The sequence below is a fragment of the Aotus nancymaae genome, unplaced genomic scaffold (assembly GCF_030222135.1).
Source record: "Aotus nancymaae isolate 86718 unplaced genomic scaffold, 86718_ANA_hifiasm-v0.15.2.pri h1tg000016l, whole genome shotgun sequence".
Classification (NCBI taxonomy): Eukaryota; Metazoa; Chordata; class Mammalia; order Primates; family Aotidae; genus Aotus; species Aotus nancymaae.
The window spans coordinates 64,003,477-64,022,165 of NW_026988428.1; positions in this window are offsets into that span (position 1 = coordinate 64,003,477).

The following is an 18,689-nucleotide window of genomic DNA, read 5'->3' on the forward strand; positions in this document are numbered from 1 at the left end:
CAAAGATGGGAAGAAATCAGTGCAAAAAGGATGAAAACACCCAAAATCAGAATCCCTCTCCTCCTACAAGGGATCACAACTCCTCACCAGCAAGGGAACAAGGCTGGATGGAGAATGAGTGTGATAAATTCACAGAATCAGGCTTCAGAAGGTGGGCAATAAGAAACTTCTCTGAGCTAAAAGAACATATTCTAACCCAATGAAAAGATACTAAGAACCTCAAAAAAATATTTGACAAAATGCTAATGAGAATAGACAACTTAGAGAGGAATATAACTCAATTGATGGAGCTGAAAAACACACCATGAGAACTTCACGAAGCATACACAAGTTTCAACAGCTGAACTGACCAAGCAGAAGAAAGGATATCAGAGGTCGAAGATCAACTCAATGAAACAAAATGAGAAGGCAAGATGAGAGACAAAAGGGTAAAAAAGAATGAAGAAAGTCTCCAAGAAATATGGGACTATGTGAAAAGACCTACTCTGCCTTTGATAGGTGTACCTGAATGTGATGGAGAGAATGAATCCAAGCTGGAAAATACTCTTCAGGATATTATCCAGGAAAACTTCCACAACCTAGCAAGCCAGGCCAATATTAAAGTCCAGGAAATACAGAGAACACCACAAAGATATTCCTCAAGAAGAGCAACCCCAAGGCACATAATCATCAGATTCACCAGGGTTGAAATGAAGGAGAAAATGCTAAAGGCAGCCAGAGAGAAAGGTCATGTTACCCACAAAGGGAAGCCCATCAGACTCACAGAAGACCTCTCAGCAGAAACCCTACAAGCCAGAAGAGAGTGGGGACCAATATTAAACATCCTTAAAGAAAAGAACTTTCAATGCAGAATTTCATATCCAGCCAAACTCAGCTTCATAAGTGAAGGAAAAATAAAATCCTTTGTGAACAAGCAAGTACTCAGAGATTTCATCACCACCAGGACTGCTTTACAAGAGCTCCTGAAAGAGTCACTAAACATAGAAAGGAACGACCAGTACCAGTCACTCCAAAAACATACCAAATGGTAAAGAGCATCAATACAATGAAGAAACTGCATCAACTAACAGGCAAAACAGCCAGCTAGCATAAATTGGCAGGATCAAATTCACATATAACAATATTAACCCTAAATGTAAATGGGCTAAATGCCCCAAACAAAAGACACAGACTGGCAAATTGGATAAAAAGCCAAAACCCATCGGTGTGCTGTATCCAGGAAACCCATCTCACATGCAAGGATACACGAAGTCTCAAAATAAAGGGAAGGAGGAAGATTCATCAAGAAAATGGAGCGCAAAAAAGAGCAGGAGTTGCAATTCTCATCTCTGATAAAATAGACTTTAAACCAAGAAAGATCAAAAGAGACAAAGAAGGACATTACATAATGGTAAAAGGATCAATGCAACAAGAAGAGCTAACGATCCTAAATATATATGCACCCAATACAGGAGCACCCAGATACATAAGGCAAGTTCTTAATGACTTACAAAGAGACTTAGACTCCCACACAATAATAGTGAGAGACTTTAAAACCCCATTGTCAATATTAGACATATCAACCAGACAGAAAATTAACAAGGATATCCAGGACTTGAACTCAGACCTGGAACAAGCAAACCTAATAGACATATACAGAACTCTCCACCCCAAATCCACAGAATATACATTCTTCTCAGCACCACATCACACCTACTCTAAAATTGACCACATAATTGGAAGTAAATCACTCCTGAGCAAATGCAAAAGAATGGAAATCATAATATACAGTCTCTCAGACCACAGTGCAATCAAGTTAGAACTCAGAATTCAGAAAATAACTCAGAACCGCACAGCTTCATGGAAACTGAACAACTTTCTCTTGAATGTTGACTGAATAAACAATGAAATGAAGACAGAAATAAAGATGTTCTTTGAAACCAATGAGAACGAAGACAAAACATACCAGAATCTCTGGGACACATTTAAAACAGTCTCTAGGGTGAAATATATAGCAATAAATGCCCACATGAGAAGAAAGGAGAGATCTAAAATAGACACCCTAACATCAAAATTGAAAGAGCTAGAGGAGTAAGATCAAAGAAACTCAAAACCTAGCAGAAGACAAGAAATAACTAAGATCAGAGCAGAACTGAAGGAGATAGAGACACAAAAACCCCTTCAAAAAATCAATAAATCCAGGAGCTGGTTTTTTGATCAACAAAATAGACCACTAGCCAGATTAATGAAAAAGAAAAGAGAGAATAATCAAATAGATGTAATAAAAAACAATAAAGGGGATATCACCACAGCTTCCACAGAAATACAAACCATCATCAGAGATTATTACAAACATCTCTATGCACATAAACCAGTAAACTTGGAAGAAATGGATAAATTCCTGGACACTTGCATCCTCCCAAGCCTAAACCAAGAAGAAGTCGAACCCCTGAATAGACCAATAACAAGGTCTGAAGTTTAGGCAGCAATTAAGACCTACCACCCAAAAAAAGCCCAGGTCCAGATAGGTTCACAGCCGAATTCTACCAGACATACAAAGAGGAGCTGGTACCATTCCTTCTGAAACTATTCCAAATAATCCAAAAAGAGGGATTCCTTCGCAAATCATTTTATGAGACCAACATCATCCTGATACCAAAACCAGGCAGAGACTCAGCAAGAAAAAAAAACTTCAGGCCAATATCCATGATGAACATGGATGCAAAAGTCTTCAATAAAATACTGGCAAACTGATTGCAACAGTACATCAAAAAGCTTATCCACCGTGATCAAGTAGACTTCACTCCGGTGATGCGAGGCTGGTTCAACATACAAAAGTCTATATATGTAATTCACCACATAAACAGAAACAAAGACAAAAACCACATTATTGTCTCAATTGATGCAGAGAAGGCCTTTGACAAAATTCAACAGCCCTTTATGCTAAAAACCCTCAATAAACTAGGTATTGATGGAATGTATCTCAAAATAATAAAAGCTATTTATGACAAACCAAGAGCCAATATCATACTGAATGGGCAAAAACTGGAAGCATTCCCTTTGAAATCTGGCACTAGACAGGGATGCCCTCTCTCACCACTCCTATTCAATATAGTACTGGAAGTTCTAGCCAGAGCAATCAAGCAAGAAAAAGAAATAAAGTGTATTCAAATAGCAAAGGAGGAAGTCAAATTGTCTCTATTTGCAGATGACATGATTGTATATCTAGAAGACCCCATTGTCTCAGTCCAAAATCTCCTGAAACTTATAAGCAACTTCAGCAGTCTCAGGACACAAAATCAATGTGCAAAAATCACAAGCATTCCTATACACCAATAACAAACTTAAAGAGAGTCAAATCAAGAACGAACTGCCATTCGCAATTGCTACAAAGAGAATAAAATACCTAGGAATACAATTAACAAGGAACGTAAAGGACCTTTTCAAGGAGAACTACAAATCACTGCTCAACAAAATAAGAGAGGACACAAACAGATGGAGAAACATTTCATGTTCATGGTTAGGAAGAATCAATATCGTGAAAATGGCCATACTGCCCAAAGTAATTTATAGACTTAACACTATCCCTATCAATGACCTCTTCACAGAACTGGAAAAAACCACCTTAAATTTCATATGAAAGCAAAAGAGAGCCCCTATAGACAAGTCAATTCTAAGCAAAAAGAACAAAGCGGGAGTCATCACACTACCAGACTTAAAATTATACTACAAGGCTACAGTAATCAAAACAGCACGGTACTGGTACCAAAGCACAGATATAGACCAATGGAACAGAACAGAGGCCTCAGAGGCAACACAACACATCTACAACCATCTGATCTTTGACAAACCTGACAAAAACAAGCAATGGGGAAAGGAGTCCCTGTTTAATAAATGGTGTTGGGAAAACTGGCTAGCCATGTGCAGATAGCAGAAACTAGACCCCTTCCTGACACCTTACACTAAAATTAACTCCAGATGGATTAAAGACTTAAACATAAGACCTAACACCATAAAAACCCTAGAAGAAAATCTAGGCAAAACCATTCAGGACATAGGCATAGGCAAGGACTTCACGACCAAAACACCAAAAGCAATGGCAACAAAAGCCAAAATAGACAAATGGGACCTAATCAAACTCCACAGCTTCTGCATGGCAAAAGAAACAGTCATTAGAGTGAATCGGCAACCAACAGAATGGGAAAAAATGTTTGCAGTCTACCCATCTGACAAAGGGCCTATATCTAGAATCTACAAAGAACTAAAACAGATTTACAAGAAAAAAACAAACAAGCCCATTCAAAAGTGGGTGAAGGATATGAATAGACACTTTACAAAAGAAGACATACATGAGGCCAATAAACATATGAAAAAATGCTCATCATCAATGGTCATTAGAGAAATGCAAATCAAAACTACATTGAGATACCATCTCATGCTAGTTAGAATGGCGATCATTAAAAAATCTGGAGACAACAGATGCTGGAGAGGATGTGGAGAAATAGGAACACTTTTACACTGTTGGTGGGAGTGTAAATTAGTTCAAATTAAATTAAAGACATTTTGCATAACAAAAGGAACAATCAGCAGAGTAAACAGGCAGCCCACAGAGTGGGAGAAAATCTTCACAATCTATCCAAGTGAAGATATATTAGAATATCCAGAATCTGCAACAAACTCAAACAAATCAGTAAGTAAAAAACAACCATCACATCAAAAGGTGGCTAAAGATATAAATGGACAATTCTCAAAATAAGATACACAAATGGCCAGCAAACATATGAAAAAATATGCTCAACATCTGTAATGATCAGGGAAATGCAAATCAAAATCACTACTCCTTCAAGAATGGTCATGATGAAAAAGTCAAAAAACAGTAGATGCTGATGTGAATGCGGTGATCAGGGAACACTTCTACACTGCTAGTGGGAATGTAAGCTACTACAGTCACTATGGAAACTAGGGTGGAGATTCCCTAAAGAACTAAAAATAGAACTACCATTTGATCCAGCAATCCCACTACTGGGTATCTACCCAGAGAAAAAGAAGTCATTATACAAAAAAGATACTTGCACATGCATGTTAATAGCAGCAAAATTCACAATTGCAAAATTGTGGAACCAGCCCAGATGCCTATCAGTCAACAAGTGGATAAAGAAAATATTTATACCATGGAATACTACTCAGCCATAAAAAGGAATGAAATAATGGCATTTGCAGGGACCTGGATGAGACTGGAGACTATTATTCTAAGTGAAGTAACTCAGGAATGGAAAGCCAAACATTGTATGTTCTCACTGATACGTGGGAGCTAAGCCAGAAGGACACAAAGGCATAAGAATAATACAATGGACTTTGGGTACTTGGGGGGAAGAGTGGGAGGGGGACAAGGTTTAAAAGGCTACAAATAGGGTGTAGTGTACACTGTTCAGGTGATGGGTGCACCAAAATCTCACAAATGAAAGAACTTACTCATAAAACCAAATACCACCTGTACCCCGATAACCTATGGAAATGTTTTTAAAAAATAAAAAATCAATAGTGAAAAATCTTAAAAACGGAGAAAGCAGATACATCATATACAGAGGAAAAAATGTAAAGAAAAACCTAAGACATCACATCAGATGTTCAGCAGGTTTATAAAGATATACTTACAATTAACTCACTAATTTTATTTCTAGAAACTTACTCAAGAGAAGGGAAAAACATATTTACAAAAAGACTTCCACATAAATATTTATAATATGTTTTCATAAAAGCCAATCTTCAGGAATAAAACAAATGTCCATCAACAGAAAAATGTATAGACATTTATATGTATGTTGCATTTACACAATGAAATGCTACTCACTAGTAGAAGGGAATAAACTACCAGCAGCAACAACAATATAGATAAATCTCAAAAACAGTATGCCAAACAAAAAAAGCCAGACACAAAAGAGAACATACTATATAATTTTTTTAATATGAAACTCTAGAAAGGGAAAATGTGATCCACATTTAGAACAGATCAGTGGTTATTTTGGGTTGGGTGGAAGTAGGATTGACTAAGAAAAAGTTTAGAGAACTTTGGTGGTAATAAAAATGTTTAACTTGATTGCATTTTTAAAAAGAAAAAAAAAATTGTCAGAGAAATAAGAGTCCTTTAAAATTATCAGGCCCAGAGAGACATTAAAATGAGAGCAATCACATCCTACTCCCTCTTTTTGAGCTATGTATTCATGTCTTGCAACTGCTTGCTATTGCCAGGAGTGATTACAAATTAATGATATCACACCGGGCACTATAATCCATTCTCTACAGCTTAATGATTTATTGTTAGTCGCTAATCAATGTTATTTCTGTAAACCAATGAGAATTCTTGACAAACAACTTTGTACCAACCCACTCCCTGACTCCTTCTTTTACCTTGAAAAGCCTGCTTGTAACAAAGGCCAGAGGAAGCTCACAGCCAAGGGCACTTGGGTCTGTTCTTCCAGGCTTCTGTCCTCACTTTGGCTCAAGTAAACTCTAACTATATTTTGTGTCTCAGCCTTTTCCTTTTAGGTCAACATTTCACAGTTTATATAGGTACATAATCTTGTCAAACTCATTGAAATGTTTACTTAAATGGGTGTATTTTGTTGTATACAAATTGTACCTGAATTGATTTTTTAGAAAAGGCAATGAGCATAATAGAAACCATTTTCCCTTCTCCATATACTCCTTCAATTCATCCAGAAAAAAACTTCCAGTAACAAGTCCAACATGTTTCTGTATTTCTTCATTTCTCACAATATCCAAAACACTTAATATAGCGTCAACTGTTCTCATTATTTCCACTGGAGAGAATTAATTAATCAAAGGCCAGTATTCAAGTGTTGCTTTTCTCAAGGAAGTGAGAGGAAGGACTTCTTTTTTCCCTCAGGCAGGCTATACAATCCTCCCAAAAAGGGTTTCTATTTTAGACCTGGGTTTGGGCATAGTAGGAAGCACTTTTTGTCTTTTAGTCCAATTCACATGTTTCAATACAACTTTACCAGTAATAGAGTATTTATGTTGCTTTCTGATTCTTTTGTCTATTTCATAATTTACTTAGAATTCAGAGTAAAGAGGAATATTACTAATTATTACCTTTAAACTCTAACAAATATGACTTGACAATGCATTAGATGAGGGAAATGAACAGAGGACAATTACAAATGATTCTAGTGTGAGCACCTGGCCATTCACTTTGATAAAATAGGGAACTATAAGAAGCAGAGTTTTGTTAATAAAGTCTACAATGTCGTTTTAGCCTATTAAGTTTAAAATGCTTATTTAGGGTCTCCAATTAAAGCAGCAGGACTTACGTGGAATTCATAACAGCAAAGAAGCTGAATAGGAATGTGGACATTAGAACAGGAAGTCTGATTACTCATGGCAAAGTAGTATCTGTAAGCAGAATTGCATTTCAAAGCAGATCTGGAAAAACCCCTTGCAATTTTCCATTTTGCAGAATTTTGACAAGTCACTGGGAAAGAGGAAGGTTGATTAGTTCTGTTAGACTTCATTATGTCTGTCAGGCTAAAGAGCTTCATGTTCTTGAAATCCTTCAGAACACAGCCCTCTCACAGAGCAGCTTACCCCAATTATCTCATGCTTCTTCTCTCATGTGTTTTGAAATTAAAACTGGCATCGTGATTCTGATTCATTTAATGGCAATTCTCTCCAATCCTCCTGAATGTACTTGCTCTTATACCCAATCCAAGAAAGAAAACTTTGCTATCCCAGAGCTTGCTTACATTTGTTTATTTTATCAGTTTTTAAGTTTACGTATCTTTTCAACGTCCATCATATTAAAATGTAAAAGCTACAGTTTGGAGCAAGAACTCTGTTAGGTGCCTCATTGGTCCCCAAGTACCAGGAAAATACTAATTACCCAATAAAAATTTGTTGACTCACTGGCTGCCTGTGTCTCTGTATCTTATTATTTCTGAAGGAAACTCATGTGCCTTTTTAGAGTTTCTGGAGTTTTCTGACTGCTGTTATCTATTTATTAAAAATAAGGAGTAATTTTTAACTAAACAAGGAAAAGTTTTAATGTTTTGTTATATCTTAAACATATCACAATAAAAACTATCTTTTTGTTTTTGGTGAGAACATGCACTGATACCTTTGTTTCTCACTTCATCTCTTTATTCCTTTAATTCATTTTCTTATGATTTGTGAAGACTCAACCCAATTAAATTACTGTTCACTTCTCTTAGTCTAAATATGAGTTTCCTAATCTACTTCCCTTTGATTAATGAAGTATTTATTCTTAAACTCAATTCTCTCTAGCAGTTGGCCTTGAAAAATGAAAATGAAGCTAACTTGGGTGATGTTGCTATTTCCTTCTAATACCCTGAAGTCTGAAATATTCTTTTTTTAATATCCAAGAAAATTTTTATTTATCTAAATCAATACATTTCCAATTTACATAAGATGGCACCTTAGGTTACTCTCCCACAGATTCTTATTATCTGTTTTTTTATCATCACATCAGAAAGTACATCTATTTTTTAAATCAGAAAAATAATAAAGCAGAGAAATGAGAGATCTTTAAAGCCTGTCAGTATAGCAAACCTTAGATATTAATTTGGTGGTGCAAGAAACAAAAGATATATTTCACTGCCATATTCCTTTATAAATTATTCTTTGAACACATTTTTACCTAATGGTATAAAAAACTCTAACATTAAGATTAAAGACACTAGTCTAGATATTGTAGTTATGGAAGATGCTAATTAATTTAAGTATGACTTTTTGATCCATTTAAGCACTGGCAACCCTAGAATTGGTAGTAGCAATTAATTTGGTGAGTACCATTGCTATATATGCATGGATGAGTTCAGAACCAAAACTTGGAAAATAGAGCTACATTCAGGCAAATAAACTAAAATGAGAGCCAGTTATCACAAAAAGCATCTTTTAGTGCTTTTAAGGTCAAAGAAGAAAAATGTCAAGTCTATAATACTTATTTGAATTCTGTTTGTTTTTTTTAAGGCAGAAAATTAGAGATTGGCATATTAAGAAAAACAGAAAGAATATTTGGATGGACATTTGTTTAAAAAGCTGATATCATAAGGGATGAAAATATAGTTCCATTTCAAGTGAGAATTTACAAAATGAACTGCAATGAAACAGCCACTGAGAGGTTGGATGGAAACCATACAGATATTCTCTGAGGCTTCTCCTGGTCTACAAGCTCCTTCTGTCAAATTATGAAAGACAAAAAGCAGAGGTTTATACTTTTCTCAGTCAAAAGGCTTGGGAGACAAGTTTCTTAGGAGTCTGGAATATAGAAAGTGATGATTAAAAACCTAAGATTAATAATATTGAGGAAATTTTAAGCTAGAAAAATCCTAGAAACATCCTGTGAGCAAATGGCCAAATACAAACTTAGGCAATCCAAAGCAGTCTCAGCTTACTATCATATTTTTCTTCAAGTGCTTCCTCACTTTGATACCCTAACTTTCCCCAATTTTTACTATTTTCTCCAGTTTTTCAACTCCTAGATTTATAAGTTTTTCTTCTCCTCTCAGTTGCTCTTGTGTGATTTATTTTCCTAATTCCATCATTTTCTAACCAATTATCATGTTTCAATCTCTATTTCAGTACTAAGATTATCTAACTTTACAATTCTTCCACTTTGTTCATTTGCTTTTTTTTTTTAATTGCATTTTAGGTTTTGGGGTACATGTGAAAAACATGCAAGATTGTTGAATGGTGCATACGTGGCAGTGTGATTTGCTGCCTTCCTCCCCTTCACCTATATGTGGCATTTCTCCCCATGCTCTCTCTCCCCAACTTCCCACCCCCCACTGTCCCCCCCACTCCCCCGCAACAGATCCCAGTGTATAGTGCTCCCCTCCCTGTGTCCGTGTGTTCCCATTTTTCAACACCCGTCTATGAGTGAGAACATGCGGTGTTTGATTTTGTGTTCCTGTGTCAGTTTGCTGAGAATGATGGTTTCCAGGTTTATCCATGTCCCTACAAAGGACGCGAACTCATCGTTTTTGATGGCTGCATAATATTCCATGGTGTATATGTGCCACATTTTCCCTGTCCAGTCTATCATCGATGGGCATTTGGGTTGGTTCCAGGTCTTTGTTATCGTGAACTGTGCTGCAATGAACATTCGTGTGCATGTGTCCTTATAGTAGAACGATTTATAATCCTTTGGCTATATACCCAGTAATGGGATTGCTGGGTCAAATGGAATTTCTATTTCTAGGTCCTTGAGGAATCGCCACACTGTCTTCCACAATGGTTGAACTAATTTACACTCCCACCAACAGTGTAAAAGTGTTCCTATTTCTCCACATCCTCTCCAGCATCTGTTTCTCCAGATTTTTTAATGATCGCTGTTCTAACTGGTGTGAGATGGTATCTCAATGTAGTTTTGATTTGCATTTCTCTAATGACCAGTGATGACAAGCATTCCTATACACCAATAACAGACTTAAAGAGAGCCAAATCAAGAATGAACTGCCATTCACAATTGCTACAAAGAGAATAAAATACCTAGGAATACAACTGACAAGGAATGTAAAGGACCTCTTCAAGGAGAACTACAAATCACTGCTCAACGAAATAAGAGAGGACACAAACAGATGGAGAAACATTCCATGTTCATGGTTAGGAAGAATCAATATCGTGAAAATGGCCATACTGCCCAAAGTAATTTACAGATTCAACACTATCCCCATCAAGCTACCAATGACCTTCTTCACAGAACTGGAAAAAACCACCTTAAACTTCATATGGAACCAAAAGAGAGCCTGCATAGCCAAGTCAATTCTAAGCAAAAAGAACAAGGTGGGAGGCATCACACTACCAGACTTAAAATTATACTACAAGGCTATAGTAATCAAAACAGCATGGTACTGGTACCAAAACAGAGATACAGAACAATGGAACAGAACAGAAGACTCGGAGGCAACACAACATATCTACCACCATCCAATCTTTGACAAACCTGAAAAAAACAAGCAATGGGTAAAGGAGTTCCTGTTTAATGAGTGGTGTTGGGAAAACTGGCTAGCGATATGCAGAAAGCAGAAACTGGACCCCTTCCTGACACCTTACACTAAAATTAACTCCAGATGGATTAAAGACTTAAACATAAGACCTAACACCATAAAAACCCTAGAAGAAAACCTAGGCAAAACCATTCAGGACATAGGCATAGGCAAGGACTTCATGACCAAAACACCAAAAGCAATGGCAACAAAAGCCAAAATAGACAAACGTGACCTAATCAAACTCCACAGCTTCTGCACGGCAAAAGAAACAGTCATTAGAGTGAATCGGCAACCAACAGAATGGGAAAAAATTTTTGCAGCTTACCCATCTGACAAAGGGCTGATATCCAGAATTTACAATGAACTAAAACAGATTTACAAGAAAAACCAAACAAGCCCATTCAAAAGTGGGCGAAGGTATGAACAGATACTTTACAAAAGAAGACATACATGAGGCCAACAAACATATGAAAAAATGCTTTTTTTTTTTTTTCGAGACGGAGTTTCACTCTTGTTACCCAAGCTGGAGTTCAATGGTGCAATCTCGGCTCACCGCAACCTCTGCCTCCTGGGTTCAGGCTATTCTCCTGCCTCAGCCTCCTGAGCAGCTGGGATTACAGGCATGCACCACCATGCCCAGTTAATTTTCTGTATTTTGAGTAGAGATGAGGTTTCACCATGTTGACTGGGATGGTCTCGATCTCTTGACCTCGTGATCCACCCACCTCTGCCTCCCAAAGTGCTGGGATTACAGGTGTGAGCCACCGTGCCCAGCTTGCTTATTATTTTTTTTAATCACTCTTAGAACTAACATCAATTTCTAATCTTCCATTCTTGGTTTTACTTCTAATATCCTCCCTGTAACTAAAAAGAAAAACAGTTCTTGCTTCCACTTTGAGGTTATTCTTCTAGAATCACTTCATATACAACTCCAAAGTGAGGCAGACAGGAACCACTTGTGTGGGTTTCTTTGAAGTTCAAATCTTATTCTTGATCTTGACAAAAATAAAAGCAAAAGAACATTCAAAAACTTAATGAATGTTGACTCTCCAAATATGTTCAAATAATTCTCACGATGTTTTATGTGAAGTTTCTCTTTTTGATTACCATGCTAGATCATGCAAAAGACAAGCATTTAAATGGCATAAAGATAATTTGTTTATATGTCTTCAAAATATGAACAAGTATTCAATATCACAAATATCTATTGCTATTTCTATATACTTTTCTTAATGATGAGTATTCATTGGAAGCTGTGTTAATACAGTTTATGTCTTAAGAAGAAACATAATGGAGGGCTGGCAAGATGGCCAAATAGGAACAGCTGTGGTATGCAGCACCCAGCAAGAGCAACAGAAAAAGTGGGTGATTTCTTCGTTTCCAACTGAGGTACCCAGCTAATCTCACTGGGACTGGTTAGACAGTGAGTGCAGCTTATGGAGGGGGAGCAGAAGCAGGGTGGGGTATTACCTCATGCAGGAAGCATAAGGAGTTGGGGGACTCCCTCCCCTAGCCTAGGGAAGCAGTGAAGGACTGTGCCATGTGGGACAGTGCTATTAGGCCCAGATACTACACTTTTCCCATGGTCTTCACAACCCACAGACCAGGAGTTTACCTCGGGTGCCTACACCACTAGGACCCTGAATTTCAAGCAAAAAAATTGGGTGACCATTTGGACAATGAGCTAGCTGCAGGAGTTTGGTTTGTTTGGTTTTTTTCCATACCCCAGTGGCACTTGGAATGCCAGCAAGACAGAACCGTTCACTCCCTTGGATAAGGGGCTAAAGCTAGAGAGCCAGGTGATCTCACCCACATGGGACCCAGCAAACTAAGATCCACTGGCTTGAAATTCTAGCTGCCAGCACAGCAGTCTGGAATCAACCTGGGATGCTTGACTTGGTGGGGGATGGGGTGTCTGCCATTACTGAGACTTGAGTAGGTGATTTTCCCCTCACAGTGTAAACAAAGCCTCTGAAAAGTTTAAACTGGATGGAGCCCACCACAGCAGCAGCAAAGCTGCTGTAGCCAGACTGCCTCTCTAGTTCTCTAGGCAGGGCATCTCTGAAAGAAAGCCAGCAGCCTTAGACAGGGGCTTATAGATAAAATTCACATCTCCCTAAACAGAGCACCAGCATGAAAGAGTGGCTGTTGAGTGTAGCTTCAGCAGACTTCAACGTTTCTGCCTGCTGGCTCTAAAGAGAGCAGGAGCTCTCCCAACACAGCACTCAAGCTCTGCTAAGGAAAAGACTGCATCCTTATGTGAGTCCCTGACCCTCATGTGACCCTCATGCCTCCTGACTGGAAGACACCTCCTAGCAGCAGTTGACAGACACCTCATACAAGAGAGCTCCAGCTGGCATCTGGCAGGTACACCTTGGGATGAAGCTTCCAGAGGAAATTACAGGAAGCAATCTTTGCTGTTCTGCAGCCTCTGCTAGTGATACCCAGACAAACAGGGTCTGGAGTGGAACTCCAGCAGACTCCAGCAGACCTTCAGAAGAGGGGCCTGACTGACAGAAGGAAAACTAACAAACAGAAAGCAATAACATCAATATCAACAAAAGGGATACCCACAAAAAAAAAACCCATTCAAAAGTCACTAACAACAAAGATCAAAAGTAAATACATCCAAAAAGATGAGGAAAAACCAGCGCAAAAAAATGCTGAAAATTTCAAAATCAAGAATGTGTCTTCTCCTCCAAAGGATCACAACTCCTTGCCATCAAGGGAACAAAACTGGACAGAGAATGAGTTTGATGCATTGACAGAAGTAGGAGCATGTTCTAACCCAATGCAAGGAAGCTAAGAACCTTGATAAAAGATTACAGAAATTGCTAACTAGAATAACCAGTTTAAAGGACATAAATGACTGAATAGAGCTGAAAAACAGCACGAGAACTTCATGGAGTATACACAAGTATTAATAGCCATGATCAAGCAGAATAAAGGATATCAGAGATTGAAGATCAACTTAATGAAACAAAATGTGATGACAATAGTAGAGAAAAAAGGATGCAAAGGAAGGAACAAAGCCTCCAAGAAATATGGGACTATGTGAAAAAACCAAACCTACGTTTGATTGATGTACCTGAAAGTGATAGGGAGAATGAAACCAAGCTGCAAAACACACTTCAGGATATCATCCAGAAGAACTTCCCCAGCCTAGCAAGACAGGCCAACATCGAAATCCAGGAAATATAGAGAACACCACAAAGACACTCCTTGAGAAAAGCAACCCCAAGACACATAATCATCACATTCATTGAAATGAAAGAAAAAATGTTAAGGGCAGCCAGAGAGAAAGGTTAGGATACCCACAAAGAAAAACCCATCAGACTAACAGCAGATCTCTCTGCAGAAACCCTACAAGCCAGAAAAGAATGGGGGCTAGTATTTAACATTCTAAAGGAAAATAATTTTCAACCCAGATTTCCATATCCAGCCAAACTAAGCTTTATAAGTGAAGGAGAAATAAAATCCTTTCCAGACAAGCAAATGCTGAGGGATTTTGTCACCACCAGGCCTGCCTTACAAAAGGTCCTAAAAGAAGCACTGAATAGGAGAATGAAAAACCTGTACCAGCCACTGCAAAAACATATCAAAATGTAAAGACCATCCACACTATGAAGAAACTGCATCCAATAATGTGCAAAATAACCAGTTAGCATTATAATGACAGGATTAAATTCACATATAACAATATTAACTTTAAATGTAAATGGACTAAATGCCCCAATTAAAAGACACAGTTGGACACATTGGATAAAGACTCAAGACCCATTGTTGTGCTGTGCTTAGGAGACCCATCTCACATCCAAAGACACACATAGGCTCACAATAAAGAAATAGAGGCACATTTACCAAGCAAATGGAAAGTTAAAAAAAAAAAAAAGCAGGGATTGAAATCCTAGTCTCTGATAAAAGAGACTTTAACAAAGAGTTTAAAAGACAAAGGGCATTACATAATGATAAAGGCATCAATGCAACAAGAAGAGCTAATTATCCTAAATATATACACACCCAATACAGGAGCACTCAGATTCATAAAGCAAGCTCTTAGAGACCTACAAAGAGACTTAGACTCCCACACAATAATAGTAGAGGATTTTAACAGCCCACTGTCAAATTAGACAGATCAACAAGACAGAAAATTAACAAGGATAACCAGGACTTGAACTCAGCTCCAAACCAAGCAGACATAATGGAAATCTACAGAACTCTCAACCCCAAATCAACAGAATATACATTCTTCTCAGCGACACATTGCAGTTATTCTAAAATTGACCACATAGAACTGACACTCAATTCTAAAATTGAGGAAGTAAAACACTCCTCAGCAAATGCAAAAAATGTAAATTACAACAGTCTATCAGACCACAGTGCAATCAAATTAGAACTCAGGATTAAGAAACTCACTCAAAATCACACAACAACATGAAAACTGAACAACCTACTCCTGAATGACCACAGGGTAAATAATGAAATGATGGCAGAAATAAAGATGTTCTTTGAAACCAATGAGAAAAAAAATACACAAGGTACCAGAATCTCTGGGACACATTTAAAGCAGTGTGTAGAAGGAAATTTATATCACTAAATGCCCACAAGAGACAGCAGAAAAGATCTAAAATTGACTCCCTAACATCACAATTAAAAGAGATAGAGAAGCAAGAGCAAACAAATTCAAAAGCTAGCAGAAGACAAGAAATAACTAAAATCAGAGCAGAACTGAAAGAGATAGAGACACAAAAAACCCTTCAAAAAAATCAAGGAATATAGGAGCTGGTTATTTGAAAAGATCAACAAAATAGATAGCCAGACTAATAAGGAAGAAAAGAAAGAGTTAGGTATGGTGGCTCATGCCTATAATCCCAGCACTTTGGGAGGCTGAGGCAGGTGAATCATGAGGTCAGGAGTTCAAGACCAGCCTGACCAACATGGTGAAACCCCATCTCTACTAAAAATACAAAAATTAGGTGGGTATGGTGTAATCCCAGCTACCCAGGAGGCTGAGGGAGGAGAATCACTTGAACCCGGGAGGAGGAGGTTGCAGTGAGCTGAGATTGTGCCACTGCATTCCAGCTTGGGCAACAGAGCAAGATTTCATCTCAAAAGAAGAAGAAGAGGAAGAAGAAGGAAGAAGGAGGAGGAGGAGGAGGAGAGAAGAATCAAACAAATGCAATAAAAAAAAATTAAGGGGATATCACCACTGATCCCACAGAAATACAATCTACCATCAGAGAATACTATAAACACCTCTAGGCAAATAAACTAGAAAATTGTTAAAATGCATGCTCTGAATGAAGAGACTCCCCAAACAGGCTTTGTGTGAGTAACATGCCTGTTTATTCACCTGGGTGTGGGCAGACTGAGTCCAAAAAGAGAGTCAGTGGAGGGTGAAGGGATAGGAGCTGGTTTTATAGATTTGGAGTAGTCAGTGGAAAGTTACAGAAGTTACAGTTCAGGGTGATATTTGCAAGCTGGGAGGGGGTCATAGGGTCTGGAGTCATGAAGTTGACCACAACTGGTTACAAAGTCCAATTGTCTTATCACTTGAGGCAGGAATAAGGAGCAACAGAAGGATGTCGCAAAATTAATTAGGTGCCACAGGCATTCATCATTTCTTCTCCTTTTGTGGTTTTCCAGTTACTTCAGACTTTCTAGTTCCAGGTACTCATCTGGAATGTACATGCAGGTCACAGAGGTTACCATGCCATCCACAGCATGGTCAGTCAGCCTAAAGGACCTTACAAAAGTCTAGAAGAATTGGATAAATTCCTGGACACATACACCCTCCCAAGGCTGAACCAGGAAAAAGGCAAATCCCTAAATAGACCAATAACAAGTTCTGAAATTGAGGCAGCAATTAATAGCCTACCAACAACAGAAAATCCAGGACCAGATGGAGTCACAGCTGAATTCTACCTGAGGTACAAAGAGGAGCTGGTACCATTCCTTCTGAAAGTATTCTAAGTAAGAGAAAAAGATGGACTCCTCCATAGCTCATTTTATGAGGCCAGCATCATCCTGATACCAAAACCTGGCAGAGACACAACTAAAAAAGAAAATTTCAGGCCAATATCCATGATGAACATCAATGCAAAAATCCTCAATAAAATACTGGTAAACAGAATCCAGCAGCACATGAAAAAGATTATCTATTAAAATCAATAGATTTTGGCTTCATCACTGGGATGTAAGGCTGGTTCAACAATTATGCAAATAAATAAACGTCATAAACAGAACCACAGACAAAACAGAAACATCACATAAACAGAACCACAGACAAAAACCACATGATTATCACAGAAAAGGCCTTCAACAAAATTCAACAGCACTTCATGCTAAAAACTCTCAACAAACTAGGTATTGATGGAACATATCTCAAAATAACAAGAACTATTTATGACAAACCTACAGCCAATATTATACTAAATGGGCAAAAACTGGAAGCATTCCCTTTGAAAACTGGCACAAGACAAGGATGCCCTCTCTCACCACTCCTATTCAACATAGTATTGGAAGTTCTGGCCAGGGCAATCAAGCAAGAGAAAGAAATAAAGGGCATCCAGTTAGGAAAAGAGAAAGCCAAATTGGCTGTGTTTGCAGATGACATGTGTAAGGGTTCTTGCCGAGTTTAAAATGAGGAAACTGAGGCCAGCACAAGAAGATACAATGCGAATTTATTCAGCTCCCGGGTGAGGTTCTGTGGTCTGACAGGAGGGACTGGAGAAGTCACAGGGACTCCTCTCAGACGTGGGATTTTATAAGGAGTAGACGCGTTTCGATTGGTTGTGGGAGAGCAGGATGTGGGCGGGGCACACTGCCATTGGCAGGTAAATGGGATGCACAATGCTATTGGGCAGATTTATGAGGCTTCTTTTGCATTTTGGCGGGGTTTAATGGCTGGCTAGGTGCTGAGTGCAAAGCCTAGTGCCGAGTGCAGATTTGCGTGCCGAGTGCAGATTTGCGTGCCAAGTGCAGAAGTGGGCTTGGGGGAGTTTAATGGCGGGCTAGGTGCTGAGTGCAGAGCCTGGTGCCGAGTGCAGAAGTGGGCATGGAATGATGACATGGTTTCTAGGAGCGGAGAGGGGTGAGCGTGTCCAAGCTCCCAGTGAGGCGACCAGCCTTACAACATGATTGTATATTTTTAAGACCCCATCATCTCAGCGCAAAATCTCCTTAAGCTCATAAGCAATTTCAGCAAAGAGTCTGGATAAAAAAAAAAAAAATCAATGTGCAAAAATCACAAGCATTTTTATACACTAATAGACAAACAGAGAGCCAAATCATACTTGAACTCCCATTCATAATTGCTACATGAGAATAAAATACCAGGAATACAACTTACAATGGATGTGAAGGACCTGTTCAACGAGAACTACAAACCACTGCTCAAAAAACTAAGAGAAGACACAAACAAATGGAAAAATATTCCATGCTCATGAATAGGAAAAATCAGTATCATGAAAACAGCCATACTGCCCAAAGTAATTTATAGATTCAATGTTACTCCCATCAAGCTACCATTGACTTTCTTCACATAATTGAGAAAAAAAAAAAAAAAACACTTTAAACTTCATTTGGAACAACAACAACAAAAAAAGCCCACATAGCCAAGACAATTTTAAGCAAATAGAACAAAGCTAGAGGCATCATGCTATCTGACTTTAAACTATATTA